Below are 24,813 nucleotides of genomic sequence, written 5' to 3' on the forward strand. Positions count from 1 at the left end.
TGTGCTCTGAAGGAGAGAGCGTTCCTTTGGCCACAGAGGAAGCAAAAGGAAGAGCAGGAACCCGCAGCTGAGATACACAAACATTTGACTGGCTCCCACAGTTGTCTCTGGGGGAGACATTTCAGCCACTGGATAAAATACCTGCACAGTATCTCTCAGGATCATGTTTTAAAAGTCTGCCCAGTTCATTGAATGGATACAGGTCCCTGCCTTCAGGAGAACGTGCTGAAGTGTGGATCTAAGGCAGGCACTGGCATCTTCCTGCAGGCCTGGCAGAGTAAGTTCCAGTAACCAACAAAATTTGGGTCACATTCCCACTTGTCTCCCAGAGTATCTCCATCTCAGTGATACATACTTACAATGGAGCAGAGTCTGAGAAGTGCAGAATTCTGGAGCAGGAGAGAGAAGTCCCTCTGGAAAGCTTGGAAACGCTGGGTATTTCAAAATAGCATTTGCACTGCTTCTTGCTAGTGGAAAATGGAGTAGCTCTGTTCTTAAAAAGGAAGCTGGATATTCCACTGAGGGGGAGATACAAATTCTCATAGACATGCTGACTGCATCTATATTAGAAAATGAAATGTGCCCAGGACCATTCCCGGGCACTGAGGCCAGCTGGCAGGAGACCAGCTGAGCTCCTGCTGCCAGAGGCTCGCTCTCAAACAAGGTGTTCGGCACTCAGCCTGCTGGGCTCCTTCCTGCCCTTTGCTCTGCCCACATTGTGCCTAGGAAGTATGAGTCTGTACCCAAGCCTACCCAGGAGAGTGCTTGGGTACAGACTTACCAGCGTGACCAGGGGCCTTGAAGTGTAGTTGATTGTGATTAATTGCTTGGGAACATTCCCTCAAATTCCAGAGAGGTGGCAGGTGTAAATACAGCCCAGCTCTGATGCCTTTTGCCCTCAGGTAATTTTTGGGGTATCTTAAAAGCTTTACACATTTCCCCCTATTGGCGCATTCTTAAACAATAATCAGTCTCTATTCACTGAGAACAGTTATTCCTGCCAAAATCTGTTCTCATCTAGTTCTGCTTCCACCTGCACTCGTCTATATGCAACTCTAACTAAAAATTACCACACTCTTCCAGATGCACACAGAGGAGCACAAGTGGATCTGACAGTGGGAATGGGATACTGTTGCTTTGGTTTTAGGCTGATTTTCCTGTTTGCCTGGCCCTAGTGTAGGCTATATCTTGTGTTTCAGTCACTGCATCTTCTAACTCTGCTTAGCATTGCAGTTGAGGCCCTGGTGGCCATGCATATCCCCTGGTCTTGCTGTCCAGCAGGATGGACCACAAAATGACTGGAAATTAAAAAAAAAAAAAAAAAAAAAAAAAAAGGCATGGAAGGCATGGAGACACTCTGCATTCTAGTGCTGAAGAAACCAAGGACCACCCAGCACAGGCAGAAAGTGGGCCAGCACTAGAATTCTTCCATGGCTTCAAGGTGAGCCTATGTGCCACTGGTCCCCAGAGAATGAAACATGAGTTAAATTCAGTCAGAGGGAGAAGAAAAAGCAAAGTTCCTACTTCCTTCCATTTAAAATCTTTCCTGTAGTCATGGGTCTTGACAGCTCTAACTACAATAGTTTAAGATGTCAATGCTGTCAACCACCCTAAGAAGATGGTAAAGCACTCTGAAGGGACCACTTAGGACAAGTGAACCTATTGATGAGATTTTTCCTTCAGCACATGTGTGGGCACATCGTTTAGTGTGGGTGTGACGTAGAAAAGACCAACAGAACGTGGAAGTTGGAATGCTGAGGTACACCACCTGGGAAAAAGTGATGGAACTTTTTGTGCCAGAGAATCACTCCTTGAGGTCTGTTTCATCAAGTAAGGCTGAAAACTCTGTTTATTGTATTTATGTGTTAATATTTAGAGACAGGACACATAGTGAAAATGCTTATGTAGAAAACATGAAGATTTGCAAGAAAGCAAAAGTGTAATTCGGATGCCAAACACATCCTGGAGGTGAGTAGATGCAATCATCGTCAGAGCCAGTAAAGAGAGGAGGGCTTTCTAATTATTTCCCAGAAGTACAGCAGTTGTAAAGCCATTTTTGCAGCATTCATGGAAACTTATATTTGAAATATCTCAGAAGCACACCCTGCACTCTGTTCACTCTGTAGCTGCATTTAGTCCTACTGAAGGCAACTGGATTTCATTCCAGGAATCCTGCTCAGATAGACTTGAGCTCTGCAGTCACATCCTTTGTTTTCCTTGACTCCTGACAGCCCAAATTAAACAGAGATCTCTCTTAGCAGTGAGGGAATGCTGTGGGAACAATATCACTTCTTGCCTGGCCTCAGCGTGGCCAAATGGCAGCATGACGTCCTGGCTACATTCGTCCCTCAGGAAAGGCAGGTGATGCTGGGGAGGGGTGTGAAGGGTCCAAATATGGAAGAGAAAATAATCAGAGACTGATGACTGGAACAAAATGCTCAAACCAAAATGCTTTCTCCCCAGGGAAGCTCTCCCACAGCCAGATGCAGTGTTGTTTAGCAGTCTGGATTTCATTCCAGGACTGCACGTGGCTCTTAAGGTCCTGCCTGAGACTTTTTTTGTCTGATGTTGGGCAGCAAACCCAAATAAACAGGAAGTCAGGCCTGAACAGGAATATCACATATCATCCACTTCTCATCCCTGTAAAATCCATCCCCATTCCCTTGTCTGATTTTCTAATTGAATCATCATGGCTGTAAAATCACACTGTAAAATTTCCTCCTCTGGTTTGCAGAGAGCCCAGAGGAGGAACCAGTATAACATATTTGGAATTTGTCTTCCTTTTTAGAAGGGGCTTGCATTTTGGGTAATTTTTTTCCTGGGTTAATGTACATCTGATGTCAGACTCTCCAGATGAGAATGGTTAGACTGGAGTTGACATTTTTAGAAATATGTGCGAATGGAAAAATATCCTGGGAGTGCTGCCAGTGGATGATTTTGTACAGTCTTAGTCTCTGTTGGAGAGGAACCACGAGCCAGGTACCTGTACTGAAAAGAAGCCTTGCTCATAAAGTGTCTTGCTCAGGTGTGTGCCAGACATGCCTTCTCAATTTAGAGAGAGGGCAGAAATTAATTTCAGCAGGCTGTGACTCAGCCAAGCAATATTCAATTCCCCTTTCTGATCAGATGACAAACAGCCTGTTAGTATCTTCCCCAGAGGGAGGTACAATGACCAGAGAAGTTCCTGGCAAAAAATGGATTTTCCAAGGTTGAGCTGTGAAGTGGTGCAAACAAATCTGCCTGACCTGTGGCTGTTCCTTCTAGTTTGGTACTGACATGACTGGGACAAGACAGCTTAGAGCTGAGCTGGTTTGCTGCGAGCCAAACCTGCAGCTTTCTAATTCCTGGTGAGCTGGTGGAATTTGGAGAATGAGTGCAGCTGATTCATGGTGCTGCGAATGTCAGCAATTTTTATGGGCTTTGTGGGGGGCTGGTGTTTGCTGCCTCATCAGAGCAAATGCCTTTTTGGCAGGTGGCAGGCTCCCACAGGGGCTAGGGCAGTGCAGGGTGGGCACTGAGGGTGCAGCGTCAGCTCCTTACAGACAGACAGACAACTCCATCTCCAGCCCCTGCTGAGCTGCTGGCTCTGCGTCTCGGGGGGAGCCTGGAGCTGCTGCTCCCTGCTGAGGCCAGTGCTCAGGGAGCAGCTCTGTGCTGAGCCTGCCCTGCTGCCTGGCAGGATCAGAATGTGCTGAGCCAGCCCTGGCTGGGTGCTCCAGAGAGCCAGCACAGCTCTCCTCCAGCGTGGTGGGCACATCAGCCATCCCAAGGACAGTGGCAGGGTGCTTTCGTGCACACCATCCTTCTCCCATCCTGTCCTGGTTTAGGGCAAATTTGGGAGGAAATGTCCAAAGGGGCTCCTCTAGAAAGCAAATTCAAGCAGCCACTTGTCCAGCCAGTCCAGGAAAATATTTCTTTGGAGAAAAGTGGAAGAACCCTGTTTATTAAACAGGCAAAGCATTCACCAGCACAAAAAAAATTGTACAATATTAAACAATAAAACGTCTTGCCAATCTGAAGAGATGGCAAACTCAGACAGTCCCCTTGGTGGGCTGTAGCTCAGCTCACTCAGTCTCTTATCATCCCTCCAGTGCTGGAAATACCGTGGCCCAGCCTGGCCCCATGGGCCACAGGTGTGAGCTGCCAGTGCTCTTCTGGGTTTTCAGTCAGAGCAGGTTTAAACAGTTCCAAGAAAAAGAAAACCCACAGTCCAGGGAACTTCTCTGCCTCAGCTAGCTAAACACTAACTAAAAGCAAAGGAGAGCTCTGCCCTGCTGTCTGTCCATGCTGCAGACAACACAGTCCAGGAGAAGGATGCAGGGAGCAAGTGCAGTTCCTGAAAACAAACTGTGCACTTCTTCTCTTCCCCCTTTGCTCTCAGAACCAGTCTAAAATGTGCAAAACTCATTTCTGGGCTAAACAGACAAATGGGGATATGAGCATCGTAAAGTCACCCCAGGACACATCCCTGTCTCTTTTCTGCAGGCTCAGCAGTCTCTGCTTCATCATCATCATCTCCCTGCTGATTTCCATAATCCAGGCTGAGTGGATGGGGCTGTGCCTGGTGCTCCTTATTGAGCAGTTGTCTTCAACATATTTATCAAACACCTGGATGCAGGAGTTGAAAGCATCCTTCAGCAGGGTGATGCCAATATGTGCCATGGAGTACACGTTCTGGCCCCGGCAGGGCTCCCAGACTTGGTTCGTGTTGGGGACAGTTCCCCACACAGGGACACTGTGGCTTAGTGGTGGCCTTAGCAGGAAATTCAGGTACAGCTATTTTCACACACAGTTGGCTCTGCGGAACACTGCAGAAATAAGTTTTTATCGGCTCTGCAGACAGCAGTGGACTGAGCTGGGTTTGGTGTGGAGAAGGATTTGGTGGGTTTTTAGCCACTCTTTTGTTCATCAGTAGCTTTTGGACTTGTTAGCCATTTGCAACCAGCTTTCACAAAAGGACACTGGCCTTGAAGAAGATAAGGCTTCTTCTTTTTACAGCTTTTGAAAAGGTAGCTGGCTGCTTGGGGAAGGAAAGACTGGAATTGTAACTGCTTCTCTTAGGAAAAAGCTGCGGCATGACCTTTCCTAAACTGTTGCTCTCTCAACACAGGAGAGATCGTGGTATGTTCACAGACTTCTCTGAAATGCTACAAATGCCAATTAGATGGGATTTATAGCAAGAAGTAGGGTTGTGCTTAGAAATAAGACAAACGGTGCCTTGTATCTTGAGGCAGAGTTCCTTCCTTCCTTCCTTCCTTCCTTCCTTCCTTCCTTCCTTCCTTCCTTCCTTCCTTCCTTCCTTCCTTCCTTCCTTCCTTCCTTCCTTCCTTCCTTCCTTCCTCCCTCCCTCCCTCCCTCCCTCCCTCCCTCCCTCTCTCCCTTAAATGTTGACAAAAGAAAACCTTGTGCTTAAAGCTCGTATCCTTTTGTGCTGCACTGCAGTGGTAAGCTTGGAGGGGCAGGAGGAAGAGAGGAGAGGCTTTACCAGGGAAGAGTTCCTAAGAATGGATCTTTGTTTACATTTTTAGGCTGTGGCCATCGTGGAATTTCTGGATTAGACCCTTCCAGTGATGCCATATAAAATGTAGCTTGTAGCCCTCATGCATTTGCTCTCTGTGAGCAGTGAAGCAGCTGGGTGTTTTAAAAAGAAAATATAGGTGCATATCTATTAGCAATGTGTGACTTCTGAAAGGAAAGTGCATCTCAGAGCTGTCCTTTGTCCTCAAAACTTTGGCCCCTGAAAGAAGTGTCACTTCCTGGTCCCTTAAGGTGGGAGGGTTTGCTGAGCTTGAGGGAAAAACACCAATTTGTTTAAGTATCAGCTTGGGGCTCTGAGCTGATGGCTTTTTATACATTGGGCCTTGTTTCTTCAGGGCTCAAGTCTAGGGCCAGTCCTGTTCAGTTATTTATCAGTGACCTGGATGCAGCATTTGAACATACTGGTGGCACCAAACTGGGAGGTGCTATTGACTTTGTACCGGGCCAGGAGGTTTTGAGAGGTTGGAAATTTGGTCTGTGAGCCATGGGGTGAAATTTAACAATAACAAATGCTGGATTCTGCACCTGGAATAGGGTGGCAATATACACTGGGAGAGGAGTGCTCTGACAGTTGGGCCTTTCCAACTGAAAATAGTCTATTTTTTGTTCTATTTTCTAAAGCTATGAATCACCATGGAGAGAGGGGCAGTCATCCTTGATTGATTCACACACAGGCAAATTTGGGTGAGGATCAGAAGGCATTTGATTTGCTGCCATTGTTAAGAAAGGCTGCAGAATTTTGTCAGTGATGGATTTCTGGTGAAATCTGTTCAAAACCAGTGATGAAATGCTCACTAGACCAGAAAAAAATCAACACTTCTGACTTTATGTCATGCAAAGCACACAGTATCTGTACCAAATCGGTGGGGAAGAAGAGCATCCTGTTTGAAATCGATTTTTACACTATTCTTACGATGCTGTGCAGTCTGAGTCATGACTGTTGAACACAGCCTGTGTTGAACACTCAGCCTCTCTCAAAAAGCAACCTGATTTTGAAAGGTAGGAACTGCTGCAGAAGAGAAGCAGAGGCCCAAACATCCTCGCCTTGAAGTCTGTCATGGCTTATACATCTACAAAAATCTTCAGTGAAAGCCATGTAGGTGCTTTATTTTCCCTTTATGTTCTTTTACCATGGTGAAATAAGCGTAGCCGCCTGCTGCAAAGCAAATAGAATGTAACCTGCCATTTTTATCTTGACCATTTTGAAATAGTCTGTTCAAATAGCTAAAGAATGGCATGCAGGCAGTTTGTGAAATCATTTTGCATGAAGGGATTTCAAAAAGCTTCCCCAAAAGCTACCTACAAGTTATTAACTCACATTTGGGGACCATCTGCCCAGTGGCTTTTCAAAATAATGCTATAAAAACACAGGCTAAAAGCAAGAAATGTCTTACAAAAGCATATCTTCCAGAAAAGAAAAAAAAAAAAGAAAAAGGAAAAAAAAGGAAATGGAAAAAAAAAAAAGAAAATAGAAAAAAGAAAAGGCAAAATCCACCATAACTGAGCTTTATCTTTTGTTATAACTACGTGATAAATAAAATTTGGGAACAGAAGTGTATCTGGGGCTTTGCCACAACACATGTATGTTCTGAAAATAATCTTGTAGTTCCTGTTGCAGAATTTTGACCTATTTTGCTCCTGCTACATTTGTTTGTGGAAATTGCAGTGAATGTAAAAGGGACATTACTGTGGCTCTTCAGATTTTATAGGCAAGAATTTACAGCAATTTTTCTTCTCTAGAGAATGACCGGAGATTGGAGAGGGTTTTTTTCTAAATCTGTAAAGTTTCACCTACATGGGAACACTTGGGAACTGTGATCTGAATGGCAATCAGAAAAATATAGTGCTTAGTTACAATGACTCAAAATGTTGCACACACCTTTGTGGATAATCACATGTGGAATAAGGGTAGACCTGACTTATGTGTAGCTTAGTCCACTTTGGAATACCAAAACAAATTTAATCTCTATTATTTTAAAGAATTGCTGTGCAGGGACTAACCAGGGCAAACATGGCTTTTTCCTTGGTAGACAGTCCCCATATTTAAAAGTCATCTCAGAAGTCAGGGAGGACACTGAAGTCATTGCAAACAGACATGCCAACATGCCATCTCCATAATTTGTTGTCCACACAAGGGAACACGTCAACAAGGTGTTGAACAACATTTTTTTTTGATGTGCTGCATTCTTTTTATCACCTGTGAGTGTTGAGGGCCATCGGTATCAGCCATGGTGAAGTACAGGTGGCATTGACAGTGACCTGTGCTGCTCAACACCACTCGTTTCGTAGCTGTTACCAAATGTCATAGGCATTGAATGAAGAATAACTTAATTCTAGAAGGGATGAAAAAACTTTTACCATTCTTAGCTGCAGAGCACTAACCCCTGGGATCAATCCAGTGGGTGGATGATAAATATCCATACAAAAAGGCTGAGAAAATTGGGGTTGTTCAGCCTGGAGAAGAGAAGGCTTTGGGGTGACCTTATTGTGGCCTTGCAGTGCCTGAAGGGAGCCCACAGGAAAGATGGAGAGAGACTCTTGACAAGGCCTGGAGTGACAGGAAAAGGGGCAATGGGTTCACACAGAGAGCGGATTAGATTGGATATTGGGAAGAAATTGTTCCCTGTGAAGATGGTGAGGCCCTGGCACAGGTTTCCCAGAGAAGAAGCTGTGGCTGCCCCATCCCTGGAAGTGTTCAAGGCCAGGATGAGAGGGGTTTGGAGCAACCTGGGCTAGTGGAAGGAGTCCCTGCCCATGGTAGGGAGTTGGAACTGTATGATCTTTACCAACCCAAACCATTCTGTGATTCTGTGACTGGAGTTTGGGCCAGAGAGATGCCCACTCCACCCTTACTTGATTCAAATTGTGTTTCGACTCTGAAGACCTAATCTGCTGTAGAATTGAATGGATGTTTTGCAAACTGGCTTCAGCAGACAGAGAGAGGATGAAATAGCACTGGTGCTGATTTTGGTAAACTTTCCCACTGCTGGCTGAATGCAGCAGGGGTTTGTCTGAGCCCTGTTTTTGAACTGGTGGCAAAAATCTCTTTTGAAAAGGATCAGGATGAGGCAGTTATTCCCCACTGTCAGCTTGGAGCCTGAATTATGAATCAGTCTGTTTCTGTGGTCTCTTATATAAGGCTGGGTATCACTGTCAGTCCATAATGCTTAAACAGGGAACAATGGAGCTGGAGACGGTGGAAACAATTCTAGGCAAATGGCACTTTTGTACTTTGCTTAAAGAAAGGGTTGCAAGTGCTGAACTGATATGTAGAGACCTTTTGTAGATTCACAGCATGCCAAATTAGTGCTTACTATTTGAAAAGATAGCTGGAATAGCAATCTATTCCATGTTTTTATTTTTTGTAATTTATAGTCTGGATATTTCCTTCAGTGTCTTCGCCCTTTGGAATCCAGTTCAATTTTTGGCTTCTCTGATTACCGGTGTCACTAAGTTCTGTAGCCTAATTACATCTTTTGTTAGAAAGTAATTCCTTTTCCTGCTTTTAAATTTTTTGCTGTGGATCATTCACACATCTCCTGTAAGGCTTCTTAGCCAGCTTTAAGCTCCAGCACCTAAAGCTGGATCCTAAAATGTGCTGATCCACACATTACTGTAAAGATGATATTTTCACTTTCACTCTCTTTTTCTCATGCATCCTGTCACCATTACAGCTGTGACTGCACCCTGTGTAGTGAACTCAAGCCTTCACTTTGCAGGTAGTGAAACTCTTCACTGGTGACCTCTCCTAGGTGGAATTTAGAGCACTGACTCTAAATTCTAAGTGGTGGCAGCCAGGTCTCTTGAATATTCACTGTTGGTTAAGTTTTAGCCTGATTCAAATTTAAATTTGGGCTGACTTCTTTTTAACCAGCATCACTATAAATACCCAGAATGTGTTTTTTCAGAACTCAGACAAAAATTTAGATCTCTATGATACATGTGAGGTCTTTTTCTTACACGTTATGCAGCTGCAAATTTAACTGGCCATTTTGCTGCATGTTCACCCAGCTTTTTCCTCTCTCTGAAGAATCTCAACATTCCTTTTATCCTAACTACCATAAATTAATTGATCACGGTTAGACTATTCTGTCTCATTTCTATCTTTCCAAAGAAAATTAAAATATTCAGTGGAACACAAGCACCAGGTAGCCTTGCCTGGTCTTCTACCATGATTAGACCAGGTGTGTCCCTGAGAGGGGACATTCAGCCTTTCTTGAAGCAGTTGCAGGCTTCACAGGAACAAATCCCTTCCAGTACCTGAAGGGGCAAAGATGGAGAGAAATTTTCTACAAATGAAGTGTCAGAACAAGGGGAAATGGCTTCACACTGACAGAGAGCAGGTTTAGATTGGCTGTTAGGAAGAAATTGTTGCCTGTGGGGATGGTGAGGCCCTGGCACAGTTGCCCAGAGAAGCTGTGGCTGCTCCCATGCACTTTCCTGAAAAATCTTTTGTCCCTTTTCAGTTTGTGAATGGCCTGGTTCTTCCTACAGGCACCACAATCATTAACAAGGCTGTCTCACCACGCTGCCCTGTTAGTTCTGCCAGCCTCCATGAGTCACAGCAACACCTCCCACAAGCAGCACCTGTGCCAGTCACACACTGTCAGACTCAACACTGCCTTGTGCCAGCCTAGATTTGCCTTTATAACAGGCAAACCTGGCCCCATGCTGCATTTCATGAGGGGATTTGCTGTTGTTTAAATAAAGCCTGTGTTTTTGTGATGGGAAGGTGCTCCTGGTCTACATTCCCAGTTCACAGAGCAAAAGTCTGTGCTCACACAGCCTGTGTGGGAGCAGGAACAGAGGAAAGGCAATGCCACAGAAAGATCGCTCTGATACTGCTGAACATACCAAGGCTGGTCTAATTAAGCTGGAGGTGAAGGAGTTAATATAGGCCTTGCCATGGCAGCCAAGGGTGCACTTTAGGAATTTGCCAATATCTTACTCAAAAACTCAATCCTGACACAGTAGAAGACACTTGGTTGGTGGTCTCTCATTTTTTCTTTTTCACAGGGGTCAGAACTGAGCTCAGGGCTCAGTTTAGACATTTTGGATAGCACAGTTCAAGTGTAGGATACTCTGATCTCTGCCAAGAACTTAAAACTGAATCCAGCCACCACAGAATCAGGTAGTTCCTTAGGAAAGTTTGTTGGACTTGTCAGTATTGACACTGGATTTCAGATGTATATTTGCTTAATTACTCTTTTGATAAAACCCCTTATTAAGCAAGTCTGCTCTCCATCTGGTGTTGATCTGACTTAAAATACAGCAAGATTGGCAACTCATTAATTTATGGACAGGATAAGTATAAAATTTGCATAAATCAGTTAATACTAGAAAGTACAAAATTTGTAGTTTCTTGAAAAAGCAAACTGTGAACCTTTCCTCTTAGGACAGAAACTCTTTGTGAGATGGAGAAATATCTCACACGTTTCTTATGACAAAATATCGAGTAGTGATATTTGGGTTTTTCAGATTTCTTTCCCATTGATTCTTGTTCTAAATAAAGAGCTATACTTGTCTTGAAACTGGTGACACGTTGCGTTCAAGTCAAAATTCCTGCTCTCTAATGATGTGGGTTTATTTTTAAGGCTTTAATCTTACATCAATAATTTTAAGTGCTTTTCAGTGATGCTCTGAGTGAGCAACTACCATCCTTCTTTGTTGTTTTCAGTGCCAGATGACATTTCTATCCAATGGTAGGCATTCATTTGCCATGAAGATTTAGTTCCAGGAATGCAGTGTATAGATGTGAGGCAATTTTGATCATTGCTCTCTGGAAATCATAGTGATTATATGCATTTTAGTAGTTAGTTTACCCCCTGGATTGCAACTCCTTCTTCTGAATCATTAGAAGGAAATCACACTAGTTTTATTTTTTTTCCTGGAATATTAAAAATCTTGTTTAAAATGAACCACCCTGCTCTAGCTTGTAGGAACTGCAGGTTACCATCTGTGAGAGGTGGCAAAGAGTTCATCTCCCATATGATTGAGGAAACCTTTGCCAGAGAACTCGGGATTGAATCAGAAATGTTTCCATGAAAAATGTATCTTCCAAGCACCTAACATCCTCCAGAAAAAAAAACAGTTAATGGAGAAAGTCCCTTGCTTTGCTCTATTCCATTTGGCAAAGGTGTCCCTGCATATTCTTTTCCTTGTGTTTGGAAAAGACTGGAAGGAAGTGCAGAGACCAGCTCCACATGACTGAAAAGCTGCTCTTTGCAAGTCATTTCCTGACTGTTCTGAGTGACGGCTTTCATGGAATCCTCAGGGCTGGAAGGGACCTCTGGAGCTCATCCAGTCTAACCCCCCTGCCCAGGCGGGGTCACCCAGAGCAGGTGACACAGGAACACATCCAGGCAGGTTGGGAATGTCTCCAGAGGGGGAACTCCAGGCCCTTCCTGGGCAGCTGTTCCAGTGCTCTGCCACCCTCAGTGGAAAGAAATTCTTCCTTGTGCTGAGATGGAACTTGTGTTTAGTTCATGGCCATTGCTCCCTGTCCTGTCATTGAGCACCACTGAAGAGAGCCTGGTACCGTGCTCTTGACATCCTCTTTGAGATATTTTTATGTCCTTTCCTGACCTTCCATGCACCTCAGGTGACAAGACAGAGGCTGAGAAGTAAGATATGGAAAGGGTTCCTCTGGATTCATAGAGTCCGCTTAGAACAGCTGCAGACAAAGACAGGTTCAGGACAGGAGATTGCAGCTCAGGACAAACCTTACTCTAAAGGACTGCTGACAGGTGTTTGACAGCAAAAACTTTAGTATCAAGGAGCCTCTCTGTTAAACAGAAAGCTCACAGCAGGACACTGCTGCATTAACAAGATTTTCTCTGGCTGCTCCAATTCCCTTTAGCTTTTTTTTTTTTTTTTTTTTTTTTTTTTTTTGTAATCATCTTTCAAACTGCAGCAGCATTTGTTGTCCTGAGGTGCTGATTCCAGTGTTCCAGTGGAAGAGATTTTAGTGGAAGCTTCTCCTGCAGTGTGCACAAGCTTCATTTCAGGTCAGTAATCACATCCTCCTCAGCCTCTCCTGGGGCTCTCACATTGATCATCCTCCAGCTGGAAGAATTGTCTGAGAGGAAGGGCATGACTGTTGTGTTGAGGTCACATTTCTAGACTGAGGGTGGACTGAGGGAAGCTTCTGCCCTTTGGATTCGAGGGAGACCTGGCATTTGGATGTGGTGTGGGTGTGCAAGCTGTCATCCTTCCTGCTCCATCACGCTCATCTGTCCCCCTCCAGGCAGCCAGTTACGCTGGGGAGAGACAAGAGGAGAGGGCAGAGCATGTGATGGGTGCCTTGAGCTGGTGTTTGGGTTCTGAGCAGCAAAGTCTCTGCTGGATGAGGCTGTGTCACCAACAAAGGCTCATTGACTGTTCTGAGTCATCATCAAGAGTCCATGTGAAGGACTTGAGTTGATGTGAGGGGGTAGGAAGTTTGCCCTGGGACAAATCTGGAGAACAAAACATCCACAGAAATAAAACATACTTTATGTTTTCCAGTGTTACCTGGAGAGCCAGATGGGACCAAAAAGAAAAAGCAGGAGGCCAGGGGATTTAAAAGCTTGTGAGAAAGGGTTCTTTGACATCTTTTGCTACCTTTTCCTGGGAAAGCTGGAATAACACTGTGGATCACAAGTGATCCTTCTGCTAAACTGACTCTAGAACCAAGCTGACACCTACCTACCTTCTCAGCAAAAAAGGGCATTACTTAGGCTAGCTACACTCAAAGGTACTGGAGAGCCCATTGCTTCAGTACCTGTATGAGGGGAATCTTGCTACTGAGTAGAATTTCCACAGCTGAGTTAGGATTTTATTCCCTTTTCCCCAAATAAATGCCCTTTTTTTGGTAAACATTCTGTGGACAAGGCTTCTTTGGCACCTTTCAATAAAGTTCATTTTTTGAAACTGGCAGGGCAAAAGAGGAGGAAACATGTAGATTGAGATTTATCTGTTATTTTCTAGTATGAATATTTTTTTGAAGAATGATATGGTGTCCAGTTGCTGCTTGAAGTACTCCCTCTAGCCTAGAGAATATATCTTTGTTCACATAAAGAGCAAACGTTCTGTGCTGTTGTCTTCTGACTGGTTTGGAAATGCCCTCAGGAAGATGGAGATGGAAGTTCAGATAGAGGAAAAGGAGGGAATTTGGATTCTTGAGCAGGAGCTGTCATCACTCCATGAAGAGGTAAGAGAAAATAATTATGCTTGCTCTGATCAGCTTAATTTCTGGGAGGATGTAGAATTTAGGTTTCTAACTGGCAAGCTCCGTGTTACTTCTGGATTTAAGGAGAAGCCAGAGTCCAGGCACTTGGGGAACTGAATCCCCTGGGAAGTGCGAGTGCAGGATTCTACAGCAGGAGACCGTACTGGGGTTTTGATATTCTGCATTTGGGATCACCATAGCTGTATGTGCAACTAGTAAGGATTTCAACATCCAGTTCCTCCTGTGACCTGGCCTTCCCATCCCACATCAGGGAATTGTGGTTTGGCCTCAGGAAGCATCAACCCTGCTAGTGTGGCATCGAGGACCATATCCCTGAGGTGATAACCAAGAAACACGTAAGGGGCAGCTCTTTTATTCATCTTGAATTACATTCACCTGTCTCTCAAGAGCCTTTTTCCCCCTCACAGGTTGAGCCCTGTACTTTTACTAAAGGCTGGTGCAGTGCCAGCTATCCATGAGATTGTCTGGAACTGGGACTTGCATCCAGACATGTCACTAAGGCTGTAAAAACAAGGAAGAACTGCAACCCTTACAAGTGCTGAAGACAGTTTGCAACAGCCAGAGGAGGTGTGTGATAAACCAGTAAATTCTGCTGCCTCTCTGTGTTTTCCAGAGTGACCTGGATCTCAAGCAGTAGTGATGTTCTCCAGACAGCTCTCCACGGCTTCCCTAAGACACCAGTGAGCCACGAGACTGAGGCAGAAATTCCAGTGTGGGGAGGGTGTGAGTCATGAGATGGTGAGTGAAGGAAATAGTGGGATAAAAATAACAGAGCCCAGTGTGATGCAGAATATTAATCTCCTGCCCTGTGTTATCCTCACTTGTACTACAGGCAGCACTCTGCTGTAGTGTAGATGCTCTGCTGCTCAAAACAGATCCCTCTGTGCTACTCAGAAAGATTATGGCTGAGGATGCCAGATTGCAGGGACTCCTAATACTCATGCCCTCAAGTTGGCTGAAAATTCTTAATCACGACACTCCTGCTGTAGAAAATACGTAATCAAAGAGTGTCAAAACGCTACATTAATATTTTTCATGTTTACATGGAAATGTAAATTTCAGTTAATTAAATTTGAATTTCAGTTAGTTTGACATCAGCTGAAAAAAATTATTTATTCAAAATTTAAATGACTGAAGTCCATTTCATTTTCCAACCTTTTTTTTTCCTCTCCTTCTTTCTTCAAAAGGAGAAAAGAAAGGAAAAGATTATGAAAATACCATGAAAAACCCACATAATACTCAAGTTTGATTCTAGCTAACATAAATCAGTAGGAGGAAAAAAGGAAGAAAAGTAGAATTGGTAAAATAAAATTTAAAAAAGAAAGCACCAAGTATTTTATTTTGAGATGTGAATCTCTCTTTTTCTACTCAAATCTGCCATCAGATTTGATAAGCCTGGTTCCAAGATCATTCACAACCAAATCAGGATCCCTTCGAGGGAGCATTTCCAGCTCAGCCACTGTGAGGCTGTGGGTTTCTAACCCAGTCCCCTTGACATTTCCTCTAATCACTGGACAGTGATCTTCAGAGAGCTCTTGGGAGCCTAGGAAACCTCTGATATTTTTCAATCCAGCCAGGAATCTGGGCACCATAAAGACAGGAGGAGCTTTTCCTTTAACTTCAAAGGGTGCCAACTCTGGCACTGAGGCTTCACTGCAGATTAACATGTGGGGAGCTCTTCTGACAGAAACTGCTTTTGGTATTTCAGAGTGGGGGAGCTGTTTATTTCATTTCACACAGATTCACTTCAAAACCTTTCCAAATGATTTAATTTTGCTGTTTTTTTGTTGTTTCTTTTTTTTTTTTTTTCATGTATGTCACCTTTGGGCTTAAGTTCACTTTCAGGACTAAAATTTTACCAAAACTGGGGAACAGCCTTCTGAGACAGGCAGGGATGTGGCTGTGTGGTGCCCACGCTGCAGGACCCACAGGGTGAATGACCAATATTTGTAGGGCTTTCTCTCCTTTTGCCCTTTCAGGGCTGCTTTATGAAGCAAAGCATTTGCACACACGCTGAAAGAAGGCACTGTTCAATTATGATGGATTTAAGGGGGGTTGTGTGTATGTGTAAAATCATTTGGTTCAGGTGTGCAGTTATGGCCACAGTACTCCTTGCTCGCTTTCAGACCCCATTGAAACCAACCTCTTTCATCCCACTGAGGTGAAAAATCCCTTTGTTTCTGCTTCTTTCTCTTCTATTTTGTCCTACAGAAGCTGCCTGGGAAACTGCTTGGGAATAACTTTTCTGGTTTTAAATATTCTTCTTAAGCAATCTCCTGTTATTTTTTACTTTTATATTTCCATCTATTTAACTTATTCCCGCATACCAAGTCTTTTTTATTTTCCAATGCATAAAGAAAGAAAGATTTATTTTGGAAGTTGTACAAAAATGGAAGTCATTGTAATCATTATTTGATGTCCTTGGAGCACACTTTATTTACTATTTGGTTTTATTAGGACATTGTTCAAATGTAACTTTAAGCCCAATAAGGTTTCAGGACTAATCTCCTGGGAGAGGATATTTATGGTCCATATTTTCAGAGAGGGAGATTGGAAGTAGAAAAAGGCTTAAGTATTTAGGCCTTGCTTTAGCTCTGAAGGCAGGGGAAATCTGCAAATAGTTACTTGACCAGTTAAAGGAGAGGGTGGCATGTGCAGATGCCCAGCTTCAAGGGGCACTTGCATTCCATGTGTGCTCATTCCAAGCAGAAACATGGGCCTTAGATTGTGTGCCTTACTGCAGGGGAACTGACCTATTTTTCTGGAGAGGAAAAATCTACCATAAAAATCTAATTTGCAAGGATTGTGGGAGTGGAAACAGGGCTGTTTTTTTTTTTTTTGTCTCTAGGATATTTGGTTATGCAAACAAATTGATGAAGGAGAAACTTCCAGCAGGAAAACTGTTGCTGGTGCTCAGTGTCACTCAATTAATTGTAACACTCTTGAAAGGGAAGTGAAATAATGGTGAATCTTTCAGAGAATCAGAGAATCATCGAATGGCCTGGGTAGGAAAGGACCTTAAAGATCCTCTAGTTCCTACCCCCCACCACGAGAAAGGACACCTTCCACTTTGTTCTAAGCCATAATTTTGTGTCCACTGTAGAGCCTAATGGTTTTTCCTCCTTAATTAATGCAGCTTTTTGCATGACACTGTCCTGATTGCCTTCCTCCTGCAGACACTGACCATTAGGAAGACACTGCTGCAGAGTCTGAAACCAAACCAGCCTATTCCTTGTTCTCAAGTCATCTTGGGTTAGAAGCTGCTGAAAAACTTCCTTCTGGATAAATAACTGCGATGTCCCCATCATCCCCAGAATTGGATTCCTTCACTGGGATTGCTGAAACACTGGTCTGCTCCAAGGTTTCTCTCATGGAAGAATAGTTCAGCTTCACAACAGGAGTGAGAAAAGTTTAAATGCTTTAGGGCTCACTCTCAGGCACAAGACTTTATTATTTGAGCTTTTGTTTGGAAATAAATTGAGTTCTTGTCATAGATTGGGCATCTTATCCCCTGCTTCTTACATATCAAACTTTCTCATAATTCTGGAAGAAGATTCAAGTGTTTGTTCTCTTTCTTTTATTGGCGCTTGTCTTTATTTATTTTGTATTCTTGAGATGTGCTGCATCTCTGGAGTTTGTATTTCTACTTTTACCATAAAAATGCTGTACGTACAAGTCTAGAATGCATCTGAAGATTAGTCTAATTTTTCATGTGACTTTGACTTGAACATTTTTCTGTTTATGTTTATATTGCTATTTCAAATATGTTCATTAACTGTATTCTTTATGCCTGTTCCCCATCTCTCTAACTCAATAAAATAATGTCCCCATTCTTCAGAACCATGTCCTGTGTGCATTACAGTGATAACAGTTTCTGAATAATAATGACTGATAATTTTAAATGTGCTAATCTATATTTATATCTATTTCTATGTCTATATGTGTCTGTCACAGCCTGAAATTCTTCTGATGTGGGATTTGAGACGGTGAAAAATTACCAGCAAGTGGTAAGCTCAGCTCAGGAATAATTCTTCATAAGTCTTTTTGGACTTGAAAGGTAGATTTTCCTGCTCCATAAAGGTTTATGTTCTTTATTTCAGTTCTCATCCCTGGCTAAATTTAGAACTAATGAATCAGTGGAGTGTCACCCATTTCACCAGGAATTTGTGTGAGGACAGTACTTCCCTGTGCAGCTCTTGGAACTGGATGCTGTAGGACCTGGCCCTGCCTTGTGAGAGTCCTTTAGGCAGATTCTCAGCTGGCATGAACCAGCCTCATTTCCTTGACATTAGTAGAGCTCTTCTGGTTTTGCTCACTGAATGCCTCAGAGTTTACCTGCATTTAAATCCAGCTTGTTTCTGTGAATCACAAACTTTTTAAAGGAATTTGGTTGGGTTTTTTTGTAACCCTCTCTACTCAGGAAAAGAGTACCATGACCTAGGAGATCTGTGGGCTGATGGAAGCCTTAGGCCTTTAACTAGAGAACTTCATCCTTGTCATGCGGATCTTCCCATTCCTTGCAACTCCCCTGATTTTCTTTTGCTGGATAGATCCAGTGAGGTGCTCAGTTCTGTGCTGAGGCATAGTCTTGACTGACATGAACAGATGCACAAATGCATGCAGGACTGAGGCTTTAATGAGATTTCTGAGTCTGGAAACAGGCTTTGATTGTAGAGTCAACTTATCAAAATTCTGAGTGCTCTGAGCATTCATGGGCATTAAAGTCCCTCAGAGCAAGGGCATGAAACCATTCAGTGCCTCTCCTGCTTTGGGGAAATTCAGCTTTTTTTGGCTTTTTCTTTGGAAAAGACATTCAGTGCCAGTAGAAACTTGAGGCCATTGTACAATGCTGGCTTTTTATTGCTGTAATATTCCTTTGGGTCTCAAAGGTTTAGTGAAGTCAGTGGGAAATTTTCTGTCATTTTCAGTGTGTTGGGAACATGTCCTTGCTGCAAGTAAGACTCCATCAAATACTGTTTACAAAGCAAAGAGAGAAGGACATTTCTGGTCCTTATCTGTTTAATGCTGTATGCCAAGCCTCCGTTGAGGATTTTAAATAATACAAATTGCAAAATGTCCCATTTAAATAGAACAAAGGCTGAACCAACTCAAGCTATGGGCTATTTAACACAGGGAACGGGCAATAGGACCTCCAGGGAGAAGCCTGAGGATTGTGAGTGGTGACAGTGGTGATGGGGACAGGTGGCTTCTCTGACCTACCTACAGTTCCATCACTGAACTGAGTGGAGCTCTATTTTCTCATGTCCACAAGAATGACAGCTCCTGATTCCTCTTACATCCTGGGGGCATAGTATACACATCTAGACATCTCCAATCAGAAACAAGATTTGTTCCTGTAAACAAACAGCTGGGGCTGGCTTCTAATTAAGGTTTCTATTAATAAGGCATCTTCTTTAGGTGAGCTACTGCTGCTGTTTTGCCAAAAGCATCTTCATTAATTTCTTTTCAGCTTCTCCTTGTCATTATTAGAGCATAGGAAGCAAGTCAATGGTTTAATAAGCTTGAGTTTCAGACTAGGATAATCAAATAATTTTTATTCCATTTATCAGCTTTTAATTTGCAATAAAAGATTAAATTTAGATAAAAATATCTTCAACCTGAAAAGGAGATTTTGCTTAGAAGTTGACTGTCCTTAACCAGCACCTAGCTCTTTGCTTGAGCTTTGTGCCTGTATTTACAAGAAAAAAGATCCAAGGTAAACACAACAGAAGCCACCTAATGATAATAAGAGTGATGGATTGAAATCCACCAAGGTGAAGGTGGTGCAAAAACCTGTCTAGGACTGGATTCTTAATCCCAGGATTCAGTCCCATCCCCTTGTGAGCATGTTTGCAGCAAAAGAACCTTGCAGAGCATGTGCCTGCCATCAGCCTGATTCGGCTGCCAACACTCTGCCAAATGCCGAGCTCATTCATTATTATTGCTGGCTTTTCAGGAGGCAAGATGAGCAAAATCAACATCAATCTCCAACAGATGGGACTAGGGGAGGGCAGCTGCAGGCATTTGGTGCACTACATACAGCAGTCGAGCGCACGTGGAATCCTCTGCCCCCAGAGCTCCGGTGTTTCCGTTCCAAGGGCAGCAGGAAAATGCAATTATCTGAATTAACTGCCTGCAAATCCCTGCACTTTGTGCTGCCCACTCGGGAATTCAGGCAGGACCCAGGAACACCGAGCACAGAGGTGCCATTCCTCACGTGGCAGCGGTGGAAAAGCACATTCCTGCCTATGTGAGATGAGCAGCGGCATTCCTGCAAGCCTCTTGCCTTTTCTTTTTTGTTCTTAGTAGCTCATTCTGTTTTGTTTTTCAGGCTGGCAAATGAGATTACAGAAAATAAAATGCAGAGGAAACGTGTAAACAAGATTACTAGGGCAAAACAGCGCCTCTCAGCACATTAACTGTACTGGGAGATGTGAGGCTGGGGCAGGGCTGGAAGCAGTTTTTGCCTGGGTACAGCAGATGCAGGCAGAAAATATTAATTATGTGCTCTGAGAGAGCTGTTCTCACCCTGTTCAGAGTGCTGACAAACTGACGGTGGGAAGAAGCACAAAGGGTTCAACTTGTTAGGGGTATTTTTATTATTCTTTCACCCCAAAACATCGTTTTGAAATCCTGATGGATTTTGACAACTTTCAAAGGATCTCAGCTGTCATTTTGCTGTGTCTCATGCATGGACCCACACACACTTGGCTCTGTGGATACAACACAAGAGCTGTTGTAAGATGAGTAATCTGATAATAACCAAAAATGTTTTGTTGGTGATATAGAGGGGATACTTTTGGTTGGATTCTTTGCTCTTGGTTTAAAATGCTCAGTTGTTGATGCAACCCCTGTCTGCCCAACCTCTGTCTCAAGAGCTGTGAACTCAACTTCGGGAGCTCTGCAGAAGGAAGGGGCCACAGGAAAAATAAAACTAGCTCGTGTTTAAAAAAAACCAACATAACCACATCACGACAAATCCTCCACCTTTCTGCTTGCTGGCAGAATCTCTGCTCCCTCCCACGCAGACCCAGCTGGAGAGCCTTTACTTGCAGCAAAGCCACTCTGGTTGTGACAGTCCCTTTCCACTCACTGCTCCCTTTTCTTTCCCTCCTAGGGAGCAGCAGCTGCCACCACAGCCCCTCTTTTCTGCCTCCAAGGGGCTCCCCACTTACGTAATATGCAGAAGGCAAAGGAAGAAAATATTGAATAGATTCTAGACAGGGTCACGCAGATTTTCGTAGTGGCAGAGATAAGCAGGTCCAGTGCTGCAGAGAGCATCCTGCTTCAACTTCAGGTGTAGTCAAATCTTTCACCCAGGCCCTGAACCTGCCTCACACACAATGCCAGGGCAGAGGAGTTCTGTGCTCATGTGCTTTTGGGTTTAAAAGTGCCTTTCAGGCCAGAGTTGAACCTGGTGTTTGGAGTGAGGCTAAGTTAATGTGTTGGGGGGAATGTGGCTGTGTGGGAGCTTTTTTGCACATGACTGGCCAAAATCGGTCTCTTTAGCAGTGCCAGGATCAGTGCTGCTGCTGAGGGGTCATCTAGGGAGAGTGTTCCCTTATCCCCTCTCTGCCAACCAGGGGAAGGAAGGAATAAGTATCTTGAGCAACCTGGTCTGGTGGAAGGTGTCCCTGCTCAGGCTAGGAGGATGGAATGAAGTGGTCTTTAAGGTCCATTACAATCCAAACCGTTCTGTGACCTTATTAAACCTTGCCGAATCCTGGCGGAGTCAAGGGCCAGTAGTTTCTGTCATTAAAGAGCAAAGCTCAAAGCAGCTTTTGGGAAGAAGATGGGGTAGAAGGCACAAATTAATTTTCCTCTGCTCACTCTGGGGTCTGCCTCATTCCTGCCCATCGATGAGATGGATGCCAGTGTGGAAGCTGGGCACAAATGTGTGCTTCAGTAGCTAATGAGGTGTGACTGCTTCCCTTCTTGCTCAGGAAGCACAGCACAGTGCTTCTTTCTCTGCCACAGGCCATCCTCCTGTACATCTGAACGGGAATTCTAGCGCTCAGGGAAGGAGAAGTGTCAGAGGGTGAGGAATGAGCAGAGCAGCCTTCGGGGACTGAAGGGGCAGCAGCAGCCTTAGTGCAGTCTGTGTGTTGGCTAAGAACCGTTTTATAAATGGAGCACAGCTATCATCCCTCAGCTGCTTGGAGGTTACAAACCTCTCTGGAGGATAACCAATTACTTGGATTGACTTAAACAGGACTACTCACTGCAACAGTGTGGAGCCAAGATACCTGTGTGAACACCTCAGCAGAGAGTCACAAACAAGACTGAGGGGGGAAAGAAATCCCATCTGTCAGTGAAGAATTTGCACAAAACCTCCTAATTGCTAGAATTCCATACCCTGGTATTCCATGAGTTTCACAAAATCATGGGACGGCTTTGGTTGGAAGCCTTAAAGCCCATCCAGTTCCAACCCCCTGCCGTGGGGGACACTTTCCACTAGGTTGCTCAGAGCCCTATCTAACCTGGCCTTGGACTTTTCCTGGAATGGGGCAGCCACAGAAACATCTCTGGGCAAGTTTCTTTCAACTCCTTCTCTCATTGACCCTGCACAGCTCAGGCTGACAGGCGAATAGGGTGTAAGAGCAAACCCTTTCCTGTCTGGTTACAGAAATTGCTACCTTTGCTCAGGTATACTTTGCTCTTATGCTAGGAGAATGATGGACTAGAGATCAAAATTCTCCTTTCAGAGCCTTCCCAATGCCATTCTCCATCCTCTATCATGCATCCCTGAGCCCCACTGGCAATGCCTGGCTATGCAGGTGGAGAGGTGGAGAATTCCCAGGCTCAACATCACACCCAGGGTAATTTCTGGGTTGCTTTAACTTTCCTTGATTCTTCCATTCTTTTTGTGCTTCATTAGTGTGACAAAAAACCAGGCTGCTCCCAGCACATATTTGTTAGACATAGTAGGAAGAGTACAGATCTTTAAATGTGAGGGACATGGTTTCCTTAGTAGCTTTTTTTACCCTCTTTTGCCAAACTGGCACTCCCTTGTCAGCCTCATTGGGAAATTGCCACAAATAAAGCCCATACTGAAAAGCTTCTAAGTACAAATAACTATGAATAGAATGAGTCCAAGAGTCCATAGCTGTCTGTGGTGGTTTGACATTGACAGGAAGTCGGTTTTCTGAAATATGCTGTGGTCACCAATAAGTGTTCAGAATTTAATATTGGCACTTGGTTTGGTTACTGAGATTTAGACATGCTTCTGAGAACACACAGGGGTTAAAAGCGGAGCTGCTTTCTTGGAAGGTTCTCTTTGGATTTCTGGCGGGAGAGAGTTCGATTCCTCCCCCCGCCTAGCTGCTGGCCGGGCGGGGAAGGGGAAAGCCACCGGCCCGAGAGAGGTGGGCCTGACCTGAGGGGCCCAAGGGTGGAAGAGAGAATTACCGGTGGGCACCGGGCAGCCCATTCTCCCCCCCGGGCCTCCTTGGAGAGAGAGAGAGGAGAGAGGAGAGAGCCGTGCTGGGGACTGTTACCGTGAAACCTGGTATTGTGTGCTGCCGGCATGGCTTGGCCTGCATCGAAGGGGGGCAGTGAGGAGTCCAGCCGTTTGAAGGAGATTTTGACCCTTTGTAGACAATGAAAACTTTACAGAACATTAAAAGAGAAATAAAAGTAGAAGATGAAGAAAGAAATGAGCAAGTGATGAAGGTCTAGGCGAGAGAGAGATGTTAGAAAAATGGAGAAGATGGAGTAGCATATTTTGCTAGACTTTTTTTTGTATAGCTATAGACAGAACCATGTTTCCTTGTGATACAGAGACTGCGTGCAGGGAGAGCAATGCTCCAGAGCCAGGAAGGTTCAGTGTAGGTACCCCTTGGCCCCAGGGGGTGAAAAAAATATGGGGGGGGGACAGATGTCCCAAAGTTGAGACTGTGCCTGTTTTTTGAGTGAGACAAGGCATCCTTAAAAGAAGAAGCCCTAGAAGCAGCTCTGATCCCTGCACAGTGGTGAGAGCACTGGGCATGGAAAGAAGATGTCACGATGGCAAATGATCTCCAGGCAGTGCCGTATGTGACAAGAAGCCCATAGCACAAAGAAAGACTCCTCCTCTTAATAAACTGAAGATTAAGTATTCTAAAGAGTGGTGCCAGACCAAGAGTTAGTGATTTAAGAGATGTATTGTATTGGAATTTGGTGGGGAGAGGAGGAAAATGCTTTTGTAAGGTTTTCATTTTCCTTGTGTGGTTTTTTTTTTCTTTCCTTGTAGTTTAGTTATTTTCTTGTAGTTTAGTTAATAAAGTTTTCTTTATTCTCTAAGTAGGAGCCTGCTTTGCTTATTCCGAGTCACATCTCACAGCAGACACCAAGGAGAAGGTATTCTCACAGAGGCACTGGCATTGTGCCAGTGTCAAACCATAACACTGTCCCAACTTTTCTTCACTTAAATTGGTGTTTTGCTAGGCAAGGTTTGAGATTCTGGAAGAAAAAACTCTAACATAATTTTTTTTTTTCTTTTCCTTAATAAGGTGTGTTTAAAGCACTTTGCTACACCAGAATGCAGTGCAGAAAGGCAGCTTTTAGCACTTACCTTTGATCATCTAATAGGTTTTCTGTGAGGAATATGAGCAAGAGCTGGTGGGAAAAAGAAAGGGACAGGCAACAGTTAATGGCAGTTTTTAAAACTGACCATCCAGACTAGTGCAGCTGAGTAAATGTGACAGCTAACACTCTGACTTCCCTGGCTCTGTCCATATGAATTGCTGGTAAAACTTCCCTTCTCTGAGATGAACACTTCAGAACTTCATGGTAAGCTTTGCTATTCTCTGTGTTTGCACTGATATGAATCTGAATAAAAATTTCTTCTCACCACTGACTTTATTCATGATATAAGAAGGTTCTAAGAATAAAATCTAGCTAAGTATCTCCTGACTCACCCTCAAAAAAAAAAAAAAAAAAAGGAAACTCAGGCCTAGAAGGGTCTTTACAAGTGGTTGTGTGGTGAAAGAATGTTCATCTTTTTTATGGTACCCATAGTTTGAGGATAGGCATGAGGGGAAATCATTCTCTGGAGAGATATAGTC

At 43.9% G+C, this 24,813-nt stretch overlaps 1 protein-coding gene across 14 annotated transcripts in view; it reads left to right on the forward strand.

The window, feature by feature from the left end:
• The window catches only part of LOC102075478 (potassium voltage-gated channel subfamily A member 1), a 175,235-nt gene that overhangs the window by 9,460 nt on the left and 140,962 nt on the right, over window positions 1-24,813 (forward strand). For 2 of the 14 annotated variants that reach the window (XM_026796641.2, XM_026796642.2), the window contains 4 exons: window positions 12,452-12,545; window positions 13,507-13,729; window positions 14,382-14,506; window positions 16,945-24,694. The exons of 1 other annotated variant lie outside the window; for it this stretch is intronic. The gene's annotated coding sequence lies outside the window, so the exon portion shown is untranslated. Of the gene's footprint in view, window positions 1-12,451; window positions 12,546-13,506; window positions 13,730-14,381; window positions 14,507-16,944; window positions 24,695-24,813 lie in introns of those variants that run through there. 11 more of the 14 variants (XM_026796645.2, XM_074539250.1, XM_074539251.1 and 8 more) reach the window with 6 other exon arrangements.

The sequence above is a fragment of the Zonotrichia albicollis genome, chromosome 4 (genome assembly GCF_047830755.1).
Source record: "Zonotrichia albicollis isolate bZonAlb1 chromosome 4, bZonAlb1.hap1, whole genome shotgun sequence".
NCBI lineage: Eukaryota > Metazoa > Chordata > Aves > Passeriformes > Passerellidae > Zonotrichia > Zonotrichia albicollis.